General features: G+C 44.7%; 1 protein-coding gene across 1 annotated transcript in view; it reads right to left on the reverse strand.

Moving 5' to 3' along the window:
- The window catches only part of AKAP11 (A-kinase anchoring protein 11), a 50254-nt gene extending 46181 nt beyond the window's left edge, over nucleotides 1-4073 (reverse strand). Inside the window, 1 exon segment of the mRNA XM_021065623.1 lies at nucleotides 3856-4073. The gene's annotated coding sequence lies outside the window, so the exon portion shown is untranslated.

Below are 18664 nucleotides of genomic sequence, written 5' to 3' on the forward strand. Positions count from 1 at the left end.
GCCTCTGCCAGTCACCAGGGTAACTGTAAGATAGTGTTTCATGTCAATATAACATCCAAAGGGCACCTAAAAAAATTCGTCAGGGTGGTCAGAGCTAGAGATGTTACTCCAGGAGTCGTCAGCCCATCCAGAGCTTGAAAGCTGATCCTAGAGACTGAGAAAACACAGAGGCTCCAAGAGAATCTAAGAGAACCCATGATGGTGATCAAAGAACCGAGGTAAGTGGCAGTCTGAAAAGCAGGGGAGGTAGAGATTGAGCAGAATTTAGGTGTCACCGAAGTCAGATACGGAGGGGTCAGCACAACTCTGAGGGCAAGAATATTCCTCCTTCTCTGAATGCTGCAGGGGTCCACCCCACAAGACCCGCCATGCAGCGAGCACCCAGTAATGGTCACAAAACATCTAACATTGGGTCAGGGAGGCACTGCTTCACTGCTGTTAAACACATTTTTCATAACGGATGTGGCTGTGAGTATACCCATTTTACATTTAAGGAAACCAGGGCACAAAACATTTCCATAATTTGCCCCCAGGCACTGGGAGAATTTGTCCTGAAAGAGACCCTGGCTGAGAGCAAGGTCAGGGCTGTACTAGGAGAAAATTTCAACCTGCAGGATGCTAAAGCGCAGCGGAAGTACCCAGCTTTTCCTCCCTGTTCCTGCCCCCTTTACTAGAGAACTTGTGGTACCCCGTCTGAAAAAGCACACACTGTCAGACGGACCTACATCTCTTCCCCCAGCCTCAGCCAACTGACTAGAACTAGATCCTTGACCAGCTAGATTTTCTCTCCAGCAATGCAGAATTAAGATATGCAGATACCTGGGGAGAAGCTCGCTGCAACATGTGGGGTACCCCACAGCAAACCAAAGTTGCATGCAAGCCAAGTACGGGGAAGCAGAAACCAAGTTAAAGAGAACCAATCTGAAAGAACTTGGAACGGGTATTACAGGGCAACAGAGACGTGAGGCCCTGTCATGTGTTCCCGGAGAAAAACTGGCAGAGCAACTGCCTGAAGATGTTCTGGGTCCCAGGACGCTGAGCTGGACGGCAGAGGCAGTCCTGGCAACTGCAGGCAAAATGCCCTTTTTAAGTAAGTTCATTCAAACGGCTTCTGTTCCTTGCAGGCAAATAACCTTTATGCCACGGAAAGAGGTCAAAGAAACACTGGTAAGCTCTGTGCTTCATGGTAACTTTGAGGTTTTTAACTCTTGTGACAGGGAGAAAGAAGGTCAGCAAAGTCAGTGAACGGATCTGCTGCTCTCCCAAACCCACTTTACACCGGACCTCATTTTCACTCAAAGTAACAGCCAGTCTGTCCTAAGCCACTGTGCCATGTATCTTATTTTTTCCCACCAAACATTCTCAGATTGACCCCAAACTGCTAACTCTTCTCTTGTTATCCTGTCCAGTCTCTAATCTGTACATTTCAAATGCCTTCATGCTAGTATATATTTCAAAATAAAATCGACTTTTACATATAAAGATGAGTAGCAGAATGAAGACCCTTGGATCTGTTTGGTCTGGTTTTTAAACTCATGAAGTATTTTTTCCTTCCTTTCCTTATTTTACCAGTAAACTCTTAACTCAAGCCCAGCTTAGATCTTTCTTGACCTGTTCCAGCCCTCATCTCCTCCAAGTGGGGTTGATTTTACTACTAAAATGCAGGCCACCTGACAAAGAACAAATCCAGCTTATCTAAATAATTATCCTACCCAAAACAAAATGACTTCAATTACTTTTCAAAGGCAAGATGAAACAAATATTTGCATCCTAAAAGCTTGAAACCCTTGCCAAAAGGTGAAAAAAAGACCAGCCAAAAAAATCTGTCTGCCAAGATGGAATAACAAGGAACTTTTAAAACCTATACAGGTCTCTTTTGTCCATTCCCAAGAAGACACTGCTGAAGTTTTTCCAGTTTCCCCAAGTACAGACAGAACTCCACTGCCTTTTTATAACTAGAAATTTCCCTAAGAATAACCTAAAATGTATCGTCTGATGTGGTTTGATTTACTTTTCCAACAGTTAAGTTCCTGGAATCTTTAAAAAACATTTTTATTTAAAAAAAGACAAAAAACAAAAACACCTTAAATGTATGATCCTTCTTCCAGCCTCAAAAGGCAAAGGAAGATTTCTTCAGCTTCAAGACTTATCCCAGGAGTTCAGAAGCGAGAGAATTTCTCACTGAGGTTCAGAGACTCCGGCAGGTCCCCTATTCTCAACAACTGGGAAATATCATTAGCCTAGAAGTAAACCACTAGGCCCTTATTAATAGTGCAGCTACGTGGGTACAAGACACGAATCACTGGTTACTAGTTCAGCTTGGGAATCCATGTTTGGACTGTCTTACATTCTCTGATCTCTCAAACTGCTGTTACAGCTACAACTCAAAGTGAAATTCACTATCTACACTTGGGTCAAGTCTGCCAGAAGGACCATAACAAAGTCTGAATAATCAGTACTACTTGAAAAACATAACGTGTGTTTGAAAAGATTCATTTCATGGCACTATTTTAACTGACACTGATTGTGCAAGGAACTGTGCTGCCATTTCTCGTAAATCATAAGATATTAAAATCATCTCTGCATGGCTGAGTACCCTATTCCTGTGTGCATTTTCTGACTATTCCCAGATATATCAAAAATAGTATCATTCAATATAACATCCCTAACAAGAAGCTAAGAAAAGCTTACAAGTTTTGCAAGGAACTGAGTAATTACAAAGCTGAAATGAGAACCAGAATTTTTAATTCCAGTCTGCACTAAGGCCATTAGATATGTGTTTCAGCAGTATTTCTCACCCTGAAATTTCCTTAGCATCTTAAGTTAAACCACCTCCAGTTTAATAAGGTTTTAGAGGAGAGGGTAAACAGGACTGTCACCATGTCACATCACGGAGATTTAGATTGTACTGCCATTGTCATTTTGCCAATGCTTTTAATTCTTTGGTCACATCCACATTTTTTTTTAATAAAGCAGGTTAGGTGCCTGGGATACAAGAATATACCAAATCCATTAGGAATATGGATGGCCAGTATTTAAGCCATCAAACAGCCAAGGAGAAAATTTGACAGCAAATCCAAGTATCAACACTCCAAGGAGCTGCTTGCGCTTTCCGCTCCCGTCACAAGATTTGGGTTGTGCCTGTTTCTAGGGCTCAAGGGTTCTGACAGTGAAGGATGCTGTTCGGGGACAAAGTGCAACGTCCTCCTCCTGCATATGCCCCCGTGCGCGCACCACGAACACAAACTAAGCACACGCACCAGCACGCACCGGCGGGACCCGGCTCTGCAGACCACCCTGGGGATAGAAACTGAGCTTGTCATTCAAGAGGGCTGAAGCTTCGCCGCCACACTCGGGCCCCAGGAAGACCCCCCCAACCTCGAGCCTGAGGACACCCCCCCCCCCGCCCCCGCCCCGGTGCCTATGGCTTCCTCCCTCCGCTTTGCTCTTCCCGCCCTCCTCCCACCACCCTGCGAAAGCGTAGCTCTGGGCAGCCCCCAAGTCAGACCAGGGACTGCGGGCAGCGGAGGAGCTGCAGAGCCCGAGTCGGGCCGCTCCATCCACAGCGGCCCCACACCCCGCCGCCACCCCAGCCAACGGCGCCGCTCACGTCGCGGGCGGATCCGCGCCCGGCTCACCTGGGGGCCGCAGCCTCCGCAGCTCACAGGCATGTCAGCGGCCCGCAACGACCAGCCGCGCGAGCTGCCGAGCAGGCGGGCGCCCCCTCCCGCAGCGGCCCCCAGCCCTCCCCCCTCCCGCCCCGCGGCCCGCCCCCGCCTGCCCACCCCCAGCTTCCGCCGCCGCCGCCGCAGCTCCAGCCCGCAACACCTCCTAGTCCTCACGCCTCCCACTCACTCTCGCGAGAGGGTGGCACACTTCTCGCGAGAAGAACTCCGCGACCGAGCCCGCGCAAAAGTGGGTGGGCTTTGAAAGAAGGAAAGAAGCAACAGGAAAAACCTTCCACGTGCTCCGGGGCAGCTAGCGGAACGGCCCCGCGAGTCACGTGACCGCGTCCAGCGGCCTCGCCATTGGTCAGAATCCGCTCGGCTAGGGGAGCTTTAAACTCGAGGCTGACCTACGAACCTGCGGCGGACGTCTTGCGCGCTTCCTGGCCCGTTACCTTGGCAACTGTTTAACCCTTTCCTCTGGCAAAATAGCCAAGTCTTGGCTTGCCCAGCAGTTTTGGTTTGAGGCTCTGATTCCTTTCCTTCGACCCCTGGGTCTTACCGCCTAGGGTCAGCTGGGCTCCTTCTTCTCCCCAGACTAGTTTTGCTTTCTTCTAATTCACGGGGTTCTTCTCATTCCGGCAGCCACCAGATCTGACGGCCCAAGAAAGGCGCATCTTTGGGTGGCTCCGCCCCTTCTCCCCAGCATCTCTAGGGAGGACCACTCACAGCACACCAGGCCTACAGCCCTTTCCTAACCTCAACAATTAGCATCAAGAGATTTCCGGGCCCTAGTGCTCACCCTGATGTCGTTACGTGATTTCAGAATCGGAGTGTAAAGCACTGGTCACAGAAAAACCAAGACCTAGATGAAAAGCTAGTATGTAAAATCACGGTAGAATCGGAAGGGCTAGTCCTCCGAAGTTGCAGTCTCCTCGAAGACATCTATTCCTCAAGGGTGGAAATACCTGAAAGATGAGAAAGACATTTTTAAGTGTATCCTCATGATGAGTTTTGCCCTGGTTGGGATAGACGGGCAGGGAAGAAAGGGTACAGTCATCTGTTCATTTCTTCATTTAACAAATTTTTGTTGAGAGCCTACATATATTGGGTATTATTCCAGGCACTCAGTTGAGCAGCCTCGAAGACAGATAAATTGAGGTTCTAGGGAGTTTATGGCGGGGAGGGGAGAGAAATAATCTGTTGGTTCCTCTATGCAGAGGAAACAGAGTGAATAACGTGCTGGCAATTGTTTTGACAAGGAGAGATATAAGCAGGGGTTTCATGACAGGCGTGCAAATATCAGAGGGAAGAGCATTCCAGGCAAAGGAAACTGCTAATTCAAAGGTCCTAAATTGGGTTTGAGGGGGGAGGTATGAGAAAGTAAGAGGAAATAAGCTCAGAGAAGTAAACAAGAATGGGTTACATCCTGGAGGGTTTTGTAACCAATAAAGGAATTAGGAGTTTATTCTGAGTGCGATGAAAAGTACTGGAGAGTTGTTTGTTTTGTTTGTTGTCTTTTTGTCTTTCTATGAAGAGTTTTAAATAGGGGTGAGATACTATGGTTTAAATTTTTTTTTTTTTAAGCTCTTCCCTGCAGAGAATGGATCTTAAGGAGACCACAGGGGAAGCAGGGAGTTTAGGAGACTTGTAATCTGTATAAGAGAGAATCTTGAAAATTTAATTTCCAGAGTTCCCGTTGTGGCTCAGCGGAAACAAATATGACTACGAACCATGAGGGTGAGGGTTCAATCCCTGGCCTCGCACAGTGGGTAAGGATCCAGCTGCAGCGGACATGGCTCGGATCTGGCGTTGCTGTGGCTGTGGTGTAGGCCAGTGGCTACAGCTCCGATTAGACCCCTAGCCTGGGAACCTCCATATGCCACAGGTGTGGCCCTAAAAAGACAAAAAAAGAAAAATTTAATTTCCAATGAACTTAATATTCCTATTCTTAAAATCCCTTAGCTTCGAGTCCTGGTTCTGTTTGCTGCCGTTTGTTAAAAACATCTTCATTTACTGCTGTTTAAGTATTATAGGAGAAATAAATGGGAAATTTTGTCACATGGGAGAATGAAGGACCCAAAGGGAAAGTCACCTTTGATATTGTTTTCCTCCCTTTACCACATCCAGATAACCACCTCTTCGGTCCAAAAGTCAGTTCTCAGAAAAACCAACATCAAATGATACTCAATGCAGATATTTATTCCTAATTTAAGTTTGGAAAAATAAGAGGTTGAGGGCTAAAAAAGGAAGATGTTTCACGAAAAGAAATAGAAATCGGAGACCTGCGTTCCAACTGAAGAACTCATTAGCTGATGACTCAACCAAATCAAGGTACCTTATCGTCCTTGAGTGTCAGCTTCCTCATACATAAAACAAGGCAATTGGACTAGCCTACATGCTGAGCAGTTAAGCCTGAATTACACTTTGGCATGCATACACCAGCAAGAGGGAAGCTGGAAAGGGAAATGAAATGAATTTTTATAAAAACCTAACAGAGTCAGCTGCACAAGCCAAACGAAATTGGAAGCATGTGTCACACACACACACACACACACACACACACACTCACACCCCACATGAGGAACTAGGCAGCCGATTAATGCAGATACAAGGAATGCCTCCCTGAGAAACCCTGGCCTTCTCAGAGTGTGAAAACGGAAGCATTGCCACCTGCTCAATCTCATATTCCCTTTCTCTGTAGCTATTTTGAACCTGCGTAGTATTTAATAAATAATGATTCACATGTTCCTAACCAAGAGTTCAGAAATAGAAAATAAATGTTTAAAAGATCCAGGGCATTGATCTTAACAAAAATAAGATTTCAAGAACCATCATAGGGTTACTCCTTGAAAGGAAAAAATGCTGAAGGAGACAAAGGTATTCTTTTAACAAATTAAGACCATCCTTTTCAAATGCTGAAAGACAGAGGTCCTGCCATGGCTCAGCAGTTAACGAACCTGACTAGTATCCATGAGGACTCTGGTTCGTCCCTGGCCTCACTCAGTGGGTTAAGGATCCAGAGTTGCCATGAGCTGTGGTGTAGGTGGCAGACACAGCTCGGATCCCCCATGGCTGTGGTGTAGGTGGGCAGCTACAGCTCCTATTGGACCCCTGGGAACCTTATATGCTGCGGGGGCCGCCCTAAAAAGCAAAAATACAATGCTGAAAGAATCGGGTACTCTTTTGAGTACTGTTTGCAATCATTACAATGATTAACTGAAACAGCTGCTGGTACTACTAATTTAGATGAACAATGGGCTCGACCATCCTAAGATGCATTAATGCAGCCATAAATCCTCCCAACTCACCCTGGTAAGACAGTCATTGTGGTCTCTCTTGCCAGCTACAATTAGATCGAGTCCAACACATACAAAGTGGGAAGAAATTAGGATTGAAATCCATTTCTACCAATATCTCTATTTCCTGGATCCATTTTTCTTTTTTTTTTTAAATAGCTTCATGGAGATACAATCCACATACAGTTCGCCCATTGAATTTGCCCAATTCTGTGTTTTTTGGTATAGTCCCAGAGTTGTACAATCATCACCAAATCTAACTTTAGAACAATTTCCCCCCTAAAGAAACCCCATGCCCAGAGTTCCCATTATGGCTCAGTGGAAATGCATCTGATGAGTATCCATGAGGACCCAGGTTCAATCCCTGGCCTTGCTCAGTGGGTTAGGGATCCGGCGTTGCCATGAGCTGTGGTGTAGGTTGCAGACCTGGCTGGGATCTGTTGTTGCTGAGGCTGTGGTGCAGGCCAGTGGCACAGCTATAATTGGAGCCCTCTCCTGGGAAACTCCATATGCCTCGGGTGAAGTCCTAAAAAGACAAAAAAAGAAAGAAACACCATACCCATTAGCAGTCAGTCCTGCACCGTCCCCAGCCCTAAGCAACCACTAATCTATTTTATGTGTCTGTAAACTTGTCTGGTTTAGACATTTCGTATGAACAAAATTACCCCATATGTAGTCATTTGTGTCTCACTTCATTTGCTTAATGTTTTCAAGAGTCATCCATGTTAGAGCATGAAATCAGTACTTGATTTCTTTTTATTGCCAGATAATGATTCCACTGTATGAATTTAGCACATTGCTTTATCAACTGATCAGTTAACGAACATTTGGGTTGTTTCCACTTTTTGGCTATTTGGATAGTGCTGCTTTGAACATTGTACACACGTTTTGCGTGGACGTCGCTCCCTCTTTTTCATACTTTATTTTTTGGCCACCCCCACAGCATGTGGAAGTTCCCAAGCCAGGGATCAAACCTATGCCACAGCAATGTCAATGCCAGGTCCTTAACCCACTGAGCCACCAGGGAACTCCCCCCTTTTTTAATAAAAAAATGGCATATCCAGCTCACAAAGTCTTTTTTTTTTTTTTTTTTTCCTGAGCGCAGTTACTTTGGTCCTAGCTTTGTCTTTTTTGCCTGCTGTTTGAAATACGTGCACTCCTTCCCCAGAGGGCTGGCATATCTCCTTGGATATTCACAGCTGACCATGGCACTCCTCTGCATAAAACCCTTTGGTGGCTTATTATAGTTCTCCCCATGATCCTCCCACTTTCTCCTCTGCTCTGATATCATTCTCCTCCTCCCACAGTCTTCCTTTCGGCTCCTCAAATTAGGGCCAGACCCTCCCTGCTTCAGAGCTTTCCCACAAGCTCTTCCTTCCGTCTTTCTTTTTTTTTTTTTTTAGGGCTGCACCCCGTGGCACGTGGACGTTCCCAGGCCAGGGGTCAATCAGAGCTGTAGCTGCCAGCCCATGCCACAGCCACAGCAACGCGGGATCCAAACCACGTCTGAGACCCACACCACAGCTCACGGCAACGCCAGATCCTTAGCCCACTAAGCGAGGCCAGGGATCGAACTTGCAACCTCATGGCTACTGGTAGGATTCGTTTCTGCTGTGCCACAGTGGGAGCTCCTGTTCTTCATCTTAAATGTTTTTTTCTCTCTCCACCCCCTTAGCCTCCGAATAGCCATGAATCGTTCAGCACCCTGCTCTGCTCTCATTTCTCGAGAACTCCTACCCTAACTCTCCAGACGAAGTAAGCACCCCCTTATCTAGGACTCTTTACTCTTTCTTCAAAGCATTCATCAACTAAAATGGTTGGTTGGTTGGTTGGTTTTTAGGGCAGCACCAAAGGCGTATAGAAATTCTCAGGCTAGGGATCGAATTGGAGCGGCAGCTGCTGGCCTACACCCCAGCCACAGAAATGCCAGATCTGAACTGCATGCATGACCTACACCACAGCTCACAGCAATGCTGGATCCTTAAGCTCCTGAGTGAGGCCAGGGATGGAACCCACATCCTCAGGGATACTAGTTGGGTTTGTAACCTGCTGAGCCACAACAGGAACTCCTAAATGGTTTGTATTTGAGTAATTATTTGCTTTAACGTCTGTCTCTTTTCTCTGCTAGACTACAGGATCCCTGAGTGGGAACTACATCTGTTTTACTGATACATGCCTGACACATAAGCAGGTGTTCACAGTTATTCAATAAAACTATTCAAGGGGAGGGAGGAGGAAGGAAGGAAAGAAAGAAAGAAGTATCCTATTTTTACCTCTTTTGCTAGAATTGAAATAAATTTTAGGCTCACCATGGAGCCACGGGGGCCCGGGATGCCACCTCAACAAACCAGAATTTGGAAAATTTTCACCACGCCTCACATCCGCCACGAGACCAGAAACACAGTCCATCCAGTCAGCCAGTCCCCAAATGCCAAGCCAACTCTGGGCTCTATTCTTATTTCCTTGTTCCTTCTCAACCCAAGCAAGTTTGACATTGTAGCCCTAGCCACTAAGATAGTTTCTGTTTTTCTTTTTCATATTCTTTATCCTATAAATGCTTCCTGTCTTCCAAAATGTCTTAACCTCTGAATGGTTAAGACTGTCTGCTTGGTGAAGAATTATTTCTTTTATATCACCTACGTTTTTGTTTTTTGTTTCTTTATGGTTTTTTTTGTTTGTTTTTGTCTTTTTAGGGCCACACCTGCAGTATATGGAGGTTCCCAAGCTAGGGGTCGAATCGGAGCTGTTGCCACTGGCCTATACCATAGCCACAGCAATGCCATATCTGAGCCACATCCACAACCTACACCACAGCTCACAGCAATGCTGGATCCTTAACCCACTGAGTGAGGCCAGGGATCAAACCTGCATCCTCATGGATGCTAATCAGATTTGTTTCCACTGAGCCATGATGGAATCCTAATTTGTTTTTTTAATCAGTTTTTAATACCCAGAATCTTCAGGAAAGTCTTTTTTTTTTTTTTTTTTTTTTTTTTTAGGCTATGCCTGTGGCATATGGAGGGTCCCAGGCTAGGGGTCGAATCGGAGCTACAGCCACCGGCCTAAACCACAGCCACAGCAACACCAGATCCAAGCCTCGTCTGTGACCTATACCACAGCTCACAGCATGCCCGATCCTTAACCCGCTGAGTGAGGCCAGGGATCGAACCCATATCCTCATGGATACTATTTAGGTTTGTTACTGCTAAGCCACAATGGGAACTCCAAAGTTGTGGGATTTTTTTTGTTTTGTTTTTGGCCATGCTGTGGTGTGCAGAAGTTCCTGGGCCGGGGATGGAACCCTCACCACAGCAGTGACCATGCCGGGTCCTTAACCACTAAGCTACCAGGGAACTAAGAAAGTCTTGAGAAATGTTATGAGCCCAATCTGTGCTGAGGTAAGGGGAATTCTTGGAAAGGCTGGTGCCACACCTAAGATGCTATAGCAGGTGACACACAGGTCTCCCACCCATGATCCCTGCAGAAGGGGGTGTGAGAGGGGGAGGCCAGTGTGTACAGTGAAGCCAGGCAGCGGTGACAAGTCAGAGCACACAGGCTGTGTCTAAGGGCACCTAACATTGTGCCAGGAAAGCCTCACATGTCCCCAAGATACGTCCTTGCAGGCAGATTGCTAGCAGTCAAGTTAGTGGCTGGTGGCGCCTCTTCCAAAGTCATTGCGCTATTTAATGGAAATGTTACTTTGATTTGTTTACATAGCCCAGTGGAGCCAAGATATGTGGGTTATAGGCACAGGAAAGAATGGCAGCCCGGCAGGGATGGAGGATTTGTTCTCAGTCACACAGGGCACTCAGTGTCAGAGTTCTGACTGGAATTAGCTGGTTCAGCCTGGTTCTACCTTTCCACGGAACTAGGTGTGCTTTGCCAAGCCAGCTCCTCGGTGTAATCCTCCTAATGACCTTTTGACTACAAAGGCAGGCATCATCTTTCCCCCAGGAGCTCTGGAGCTTTACACTAGCAAGTTCTGACAGCCAGGAGCAGATTCCATGGCGCTTCCTGTTTGAAAACTTGAATCTCCCTTTGGCCCACATGCTGAATTCCTCTTTCCTGCCTGAATGATGGCCCCAGCTGGCAGTTCACTTGTAAAAGAGAGATGTCCGTCCTTCTTTTTCACACTGCTCAGTTTGTGGATTTTTTTTTGGGGGGGGGGTCCTTTTTTGGGGGGGTGGGGCACACCCACAGCATACAGAAGTACCTAGGCTAGGTTGAATTGGAGCTGTAGGCACCAGACTACCCCAGAGCTGCAGCAACCCCCAGCTCTGAGCTACACCTGCCACCTACAACACAGCTCGCAGCAACGCTGGATCCTTAACCCACTGAGCAAGGCCAGGGATGGAACCTGCATCTTCATGGATACTAGTTAGCTTTGTTACCAGTGAGCCACAATGGGAACTCTTTTTTTTTTTTTTTTTTTTTTAATGGTAATAAATCAATACTCACTCATTTTGTAGAACATTTGGAAGAAGATACAAGAAGACGCCCTAGAGCACAGCACCTTTGTAGGGGTTGCTTTACATATGTTATTTAATAATACTTAATAAACCAATGTAAAGCATATAGAAAGTGAGCAAATAAGAAAATGATCATTTCATCAGCCATTTCAAAACATAGAAATGCTCTTTTTTTTTTTTTTTTTTGAAGATGCAGAAATTCCTGGGCCAGGTATCAAACCCCTGCCACAGCATCGACCCAAGCCTTTGCAGTGACAACTCCAGAGCCTTAGCCCATTGAGCCCATGGGAACTCCTATAAAAATGCTTTTTAAATTTAAAAGATGAAGTATCTCATTCGTGCCTGTTTTACTAGAATATATATTAACATCACAGTCGTGTATCATTTATAACTTACACACTTACCTCTTTTGTAATAATTGTCTCGAAGGAGAGAAATTCATCTTAACTATTCTTTTTTATTTTATTTTATTTTATTTTATTTTATTTTATTTTATTTTATTTTTTAGGGCCGCACCTGTGGCAACCTCATGGTTCCTAGTCAGATTCGTTTCTACTTTGCCACTTAACTATTCTTACAACATGATACCTAGTGATGTTTTCATATATCGTAGGTGTTCATTAAATGCTCAGTGACTGCTAAGATCATGACTGTAAGTACTAGTAAATAGTACATGGGAGTTCCTGTGGTTGCTTAGTGGTTAACAAATCTGACTAGGAAACGTGAGGTTGTGGGTTCGATCCCCAGCCTTGCTCAGTGGGTTAAGGATCCGGCAATGCCGTGAGCTGTGTAGGTCACAGACGCAGCTCGGATCCTGTGTTGCTGTGGCTGTGGCATAGGCCAGCGGCAACAGCTCCGATTGGACCCCTAGCCTGGGAACCTCCATATGCCACGGGAGTGGCCCTAGAAAAAGCAAAAAGCAAAAAAAAAAAAAAAAAAAAATAGTACAGATGATAATTCAGAAAGGCCACTCCAAGTAAAAGACATCTTGAATTAGCAAAAATAAACTTGAGTGCTATTACCTATCATACTCAGATATAGTAATTCTTATAACTTAAAACACCATTGTCATAGCTAAATCACTGACTTAACTTCCAGTATGTAAAAACAAATATACTCTCTTAAGAAAATTTAATGTATAATTGCTTGAAATTCAAAAACAAAAATCTTGTCTAAAGGTCATTCCTTCAAAGACCGTTTTGAAAATATCATCGCCCTGCTGATTTTCAGTGGTTGCTATAAAGTTACATAAAATAGAAGCACAAAGTTTTATAAAAAACATATTACAGACATTTCTAATTCAAAGAAGCACAAATGCAAACAAGCATTTCGAAGAATTTAGTATAAGTAAATGGAAAAATAATTTGCCAAAAATATGTATATACAACTTTTCAAAAATGTTTTTTGCAAAAGGTGAAACAGACTTCCTCTTTGTGTGAGCCAACAGCATACAAGTTTCATTACATAAAAAAAGATATTAGATGACTTACCTTAGATTGGGTATCTAAAGGGCAAGGGAAGTCCCGAGAATATTGTCATAACCTTGTGACAACATAAAACAAATAGTAGAACAGGTTGTTCCCGGAGCTATAATTGCTTGTCACTTGGCTGCTTTGCTTTGCAAATGAAACATTAATGTGCGATAAGAGCATCCTTATTCATTAGTCAACTCACAAGAAATTCAACCGAAAGAGCCTTATATGATCAGATCACTAAAAGTAGGTAATGCTCATGCATGCTAAACATGAACATTGCAGGCCTACTTCTGGCCCAAGAAGCATTAAACACTGTAGTAAAAATCTAGGCTGTAAAATAGCAGAACTTTTAATGTATCTTGAATGCTTCCTAGGCTTTACGAAACCCCGGTTCTTTTGGGGATTTTAAACTTGTGCTAGAGATGTCTGGTCTAACCCCATACTAGCTTTTGTTTATTTGTTTGTTTTAACTTTTTAGGGCCGTACCCGAGGCATATGGAAGTTCCCAGGCCAGGGGTCGAATCAGAGCTACAGCCGCTGGCCTATGCCACAGCCACAGTCACAGCAACAAGGGATCCAAGCCGTGTCTGTAACCTACAACACAGCTCACCGCAACACCAAATCCTTAACCCACTAAGTGAGGCCAGGGATTCAACCAGCATCCTCATGGATACTAGTCAGGTTCTTAACCTGCCGAGTCACAATGGGAATTCCGTGTTTTTACATCTTATTTTTTTCCCTTTTTGGGCTGAGTACCTCCTTGAGCTTCACTTCATCATGCTCATGCAAGTGATTAATTTTATTAGAGTATAGTTGATTTACAATATTGTGTCAGTTTCTGCTGTATTGCAAAGTGACCCAGTCATACATATATATACATTCTTCGATTATTTTTATTACATTTTTTGTATTCATAATTGTCAGAATGTTTATCAAACAGCGAAGACGTTAATTTATTTTTTATTTATAATGATTTTAAGAGATCCTTTTTAGAGCTCAAATTTATAAGGACTTGGTCTTTTATTTTGTCCTATCTTGCTCTTATCGCTCAATTGATTTCCAAATTCGTTTGTAAAGTGTGTCCTTATCTCGAATTTGATTATACAGGCCAGCTCTCCTTATCAGTTGCTGTAATAAGGTTCTTACAAAGATCTTGTTATCTTGAAACGTCATACCTGAGGGCAGGGCGTGATGGGTGTAATGAGATTCCTACAGAGCTCCTATTTAACAGCTTAACGGCTTATAATGCTGTCTCTTTGTTTCAGATGGTCAGTGGCTGCTCTGAGATTCCTGTTTAAACTGATGAAAATAAGGTGTGCCCTCAAATAAGATCAGATCAAAAGCCACTCGAACTTCTGTGTGTGGCTTCGGGAAATGTTGTTCTTTTATGGGAAAGAGAAGTCACCATTTTACAAGTATTGTTTGGGCTTTAGTGTCAAACTTTGTGCCCTGCCAACTTTAAATCATTATCACAAGCAGTTTTGGCTCACTTTCTGGCTTCTTTTGCTAAGAATTCAGCTAAGTTCCAGGAGGAACGAAAGTCCTCAGCTGGAGCCTGCTGAATTTTACATTATCGTATTTGATTCTTTTTTCTGTCTTCCCTTTTTTTTTTTTTAACTTTTTTAGGGCCGCACCCGAGGCCTATGGAAGTTCCCATGCTAGGAATGGGAATCAGAGCTACAGCTGCCGGCCTCCACCACAGCCACAGCAACACAGGATTAGAGTTGCATCTGCAACCTATATCCCAGCTCATGGCAACGTCAGATCCTTAACCCACTGAGTGAGGCCAGAAATCGAACCTGCATCCTCACGGATACTAGTCAGTTCATTACCCCTGAGCCCAACGGGAACGCCAACAATGGCATTTTGCGAACAGCTCTTTCTGCAGAAATAACCGATCCTCCGATACCATACGGAATCTGTATACCAATCCCTTAATGCCAGGACCTAGCAAATACCTCCTATCCTTGTTTTTAAATGATCTGATCCCCCACCTCTCTTGGGGATGCGATTTGGGGACACTGCCACGTTCCAGCCAGCTCTGCCCGCCCTCAGAAGTCTCTCTCAAGTCACCCACATGTCCAAGACGATGTCATGGATCCTGCCCTCTGTGTGTTCCCTTCAGCCCACTTAAGGTTCTCCTTTCCCTGACTTCTGCTAATTACAGGGCAAAAGTGAAAGTAATGGGAGGTAACGATGTACAAGATACACCCAAGAACAAACACTTGCCTGGAGAAGGCCAAGGTTCTCTGTGCCCCTGCCAAGCATTCAGCTTTACCGGGCCACCTTCATAACAGATTTCCTTTCTACGATCCCTGCCTCTCAGTGATCTAACACCCACTTCATGGCTGTTCCAGGAATGAGTGGCTCACTTCTTCTTCTTCTTCTTTTTTTTTTTTTTTTTTTTTGCCTTTTCTGGGCTGCTCCCGCGGCATATGGAGGTTCCCAGGCTAGGGGTCGAATCAGAGCTGCAGCCACCAGCCTATGCCAGAGCCACAACCACGTGGGAATCCGAGCCATGCCCGCAACCCATACCATAGCTCACGGCAACGCCAGATCCTTAACCCACTGAGCAAGGCCAGGGATCGAACCCACAACCTCATGGTTCCTCGTCAGCATCGTTAACCACTGCGCCACAACAGGAACTCCAACAAGTGGCTCACTTCTACCTCTGCCAGGAGCCGCTGAATTATCCATATCGGTCATCTTTTACCTCCACCAAGGCATCCACAGAATCACAAGAGTCCCCCTCCCCGCCCAACACTGGCATTTACATTCAGGGTCACTTTACATGCTGTTTTTGCTGGATACAATCACATACAATTCTGTATATACAATTGTATACAATCACATAGCATTCTGGTATAATGAAGGTTTTTGCCAGTTCTTAGTGCCTCTTTTCTTTCTAAAAAAAACACAAAACCTCACTTTGGGAGTTCCCATTGTGGCTTAGTAGGTTAAGAACCTGACATAGTGTCCACAAGGATACCGGTTTGATCCCTGGCCTTGGTCAGTTGGGTTAAGGGTCTGGCATCACCACAGGTTGCAGCATAGGTCACAGATGCGGCTCAGATCTGGCATTGCTGTGGCTGTGGTGTAGGCTGGCAGCTGCAGCTCCGATTTGACCCCTAGCCCGGGAACTTCCACATGCCTCAGGTGTGGCTGTAAAAAAGGAAGAAGAAAAAAAAAAAAACTCAGTTTGTAAAATAAATTAAAATGACATCCTAGTTATACCCTGCCTTAGACCCCTTCTTTACCTGACAGGTAAAGAAAGATACCACCCTGGACTGCTAGCCAGACAGAAACAACCAGCCAAACCCTAAAGTTTATATCTTCAGCTCCACCCTTCCCACACCAAGATAGCTAGTTGTTCATGATATTTACATAAACAAGTACTTGACTTGTTTATTTAAATATCATCCACTCTTAGAATATCAAATGCACATGAATGATATTTTCTTTTTAAGATTTTTATTTTTGATATTATGGTTGATTTACAGTAGTCTCTCACTTTCTGCTGTACAGCAAAGTGACCCAGTCATATATATATTTTTTTTTTCTCACATTATCCCCCATCATGTTCTGTCACAAGGGACTAGATATAGTTCCCAGTGCTATACAGCAGGATCTCACTGCTTATCTACTCCAAAGGCAATAGTTTGCATCTATTAACCTCAAACGTTTTGGACTTGAGTCTCTTGGTCAGTGTGTGTAGCTGTAGGATATGCTGAGAAACTCTAAGCCACAAAGGATAACTGACAAGCTTAAAGGGACCTTCGAATGACGTCAGCAGTGGTACCCAGGGAGAACCCTACTGGCATGCTGTTACTCGCCTCCATCACACTTTGGTCATTTCTCTCCTTATGACTTTTCACAAAGCTGCATGGCGCCTGTCTCATCTCAGCATTGAGCCTATCATGCCGGTGACCTCCAAGCACAGCTGCTAAGTGCTGTCCAATTCTCTGGCGCTCCCATCTATCATCTCCATCCTGCCGAGTTTCTCTCTTGCGCTTCACACTAATAAAAGATATTTAGGAATAGGTAGCTCATGTCACACCAGATTCTTGGATGCCCTGGCAAAAGCTCCAGTACTTCAAGAAATGGAATACGAGCAGAAGACCAAGGCTGAGAGCCTGCCATCTCATCTCTGCTTGCCACTTGGAGCCCTTAGCCCGTGCCCTACACAGAAGATGCCGAATCCCATAATGCTGAGAAGTTTACTGCCTCCTGATTGGAGGAAATGGCATCATCTCCTATTTCCAAGGGTCTGGTTGCCCCTGGAAATTCCTGAAAAGGCATTTGGCAAGAAACCTTCATGGGATAACTTTGCCTCCCCTCTGACTCTGCCTAGTTCCTGCTTCACCCATTGTCTTTGCTTCTATGCAACCTATTTAACAGCTATGCCACTTGAGAGCAGGCAGGGACTGTGTATTGTTTATCATTGATTTTTTTTCCCATGTCACAGAATTAGGCATTCTGTGATGCCTATCACTGGGGCTGCAGGCTCATTTCCGATGTTCCGTTTATCTTTTAGCTCTTTCTTTTTATAGGCTGGCCTTGACACTTGGTCTGAAAAAGCAGTGGAAATCTTGGAACAGAGTTAGTAGGCTTGAAGACAGTGGGGCTTCAGGTTGGGTGTGATCCAGTTGCTAATGTGTCTAAATCAGGTAGGAGCTGTTAGTCGTCGCTAAAAGGGCAATAAACAAAGGGGTCTTAGAAGAAGACAGAAGTCACCCTAGGTAGAGCCAGAAAGAAGTCTGCAGATAGGAGAAAGGCCACACTGTTCAAATGTCAAGCTATTCAGGAGACCTAAGGCAAAGGGTTGCTGACAGCTGTATTTCACAAGGCAAGTAGCTTGGAAGCATGCCATCCTGGGTGTACATTTAAAGGACTCATGAGGCCCCAGTCATCTCTTAAGACAGAAGTTTCTATTTCCCAGAAGTACTTGCGGTCTGAGGAGTGAGGGAGGGTTAAGAGAGACAACTGTGTCGTATTAAATGGATTTCTATTTTGAAGGCCTGGATCTCAAGAGCATTTAATTTGATCAGTCTGACACAGGTTAGGAAGGAAGTCTGAAAGCTTAGCAAGTGCTGAGAGCTGTAAATTTTCATCCCTAGTAGCTGGGCTATCTATTACACTCATCCACTAGATTGGGACAGGTTTCAGACAACAGAGCTGGGTGGAAATCCAGTCTGAAGCTCAGAGTTCCACATCCCCAAAATAGTTCCTGAATGCAGCAGGTGTCAAAGGATCTAACACCAAGTGTGAGAGGTAATCCAAAGAGCAGACAAATCCAGGCTCAGAGAACCTAGGCTCTAGAGACTCTCAGAAATCCAGGCTGACAACTGGCAGGCACTAAGAATATGTATCAACAAATAAAATAATCTCTATCTACATGGGTGCAGAAGTGAGACCAGGGGTGAGGAAGAGAAATGGCCAAACAAGGGAAGCTTCCATTCTTAGATCAACACCTTAGTTACCCAGGACCCTCAGGTTCAATGAAAAGAGAAGAATTGGTTCTATGCATCAGGTAACCAAGTTATTAAATGGAGACATAAGATCAAGGTCAACAGCAGGACATTTGTGGATCCCAAGGAAGTTTTGAAGTAGGATAAACCCTAGAGCCTGGTTCAGGTTGTCCTGCAGGGAGAAGATAAAGAGTCAGAAGATGGGAACTAGGTAAACTTTTAAATCATGAAACTTGCTTTTTTTTTTTTGTCTTTTTAGGGCCGCACCTGAGGCATATGGAGGTTCTG

Source organism: Sus scrofa, chromosome 11 (assembly GCF_000003025.6).
Source record: "Sus scrofa isolate TJ Tabasco breed Duroc chromosome 11, Sscrofa11.1, whole genome shotgun sequence".
NCBI lineage: Eukaryota > Metazoa > Chordata > Mammalia > Artiodactyla > Suidae > Sus > Sus scrofa.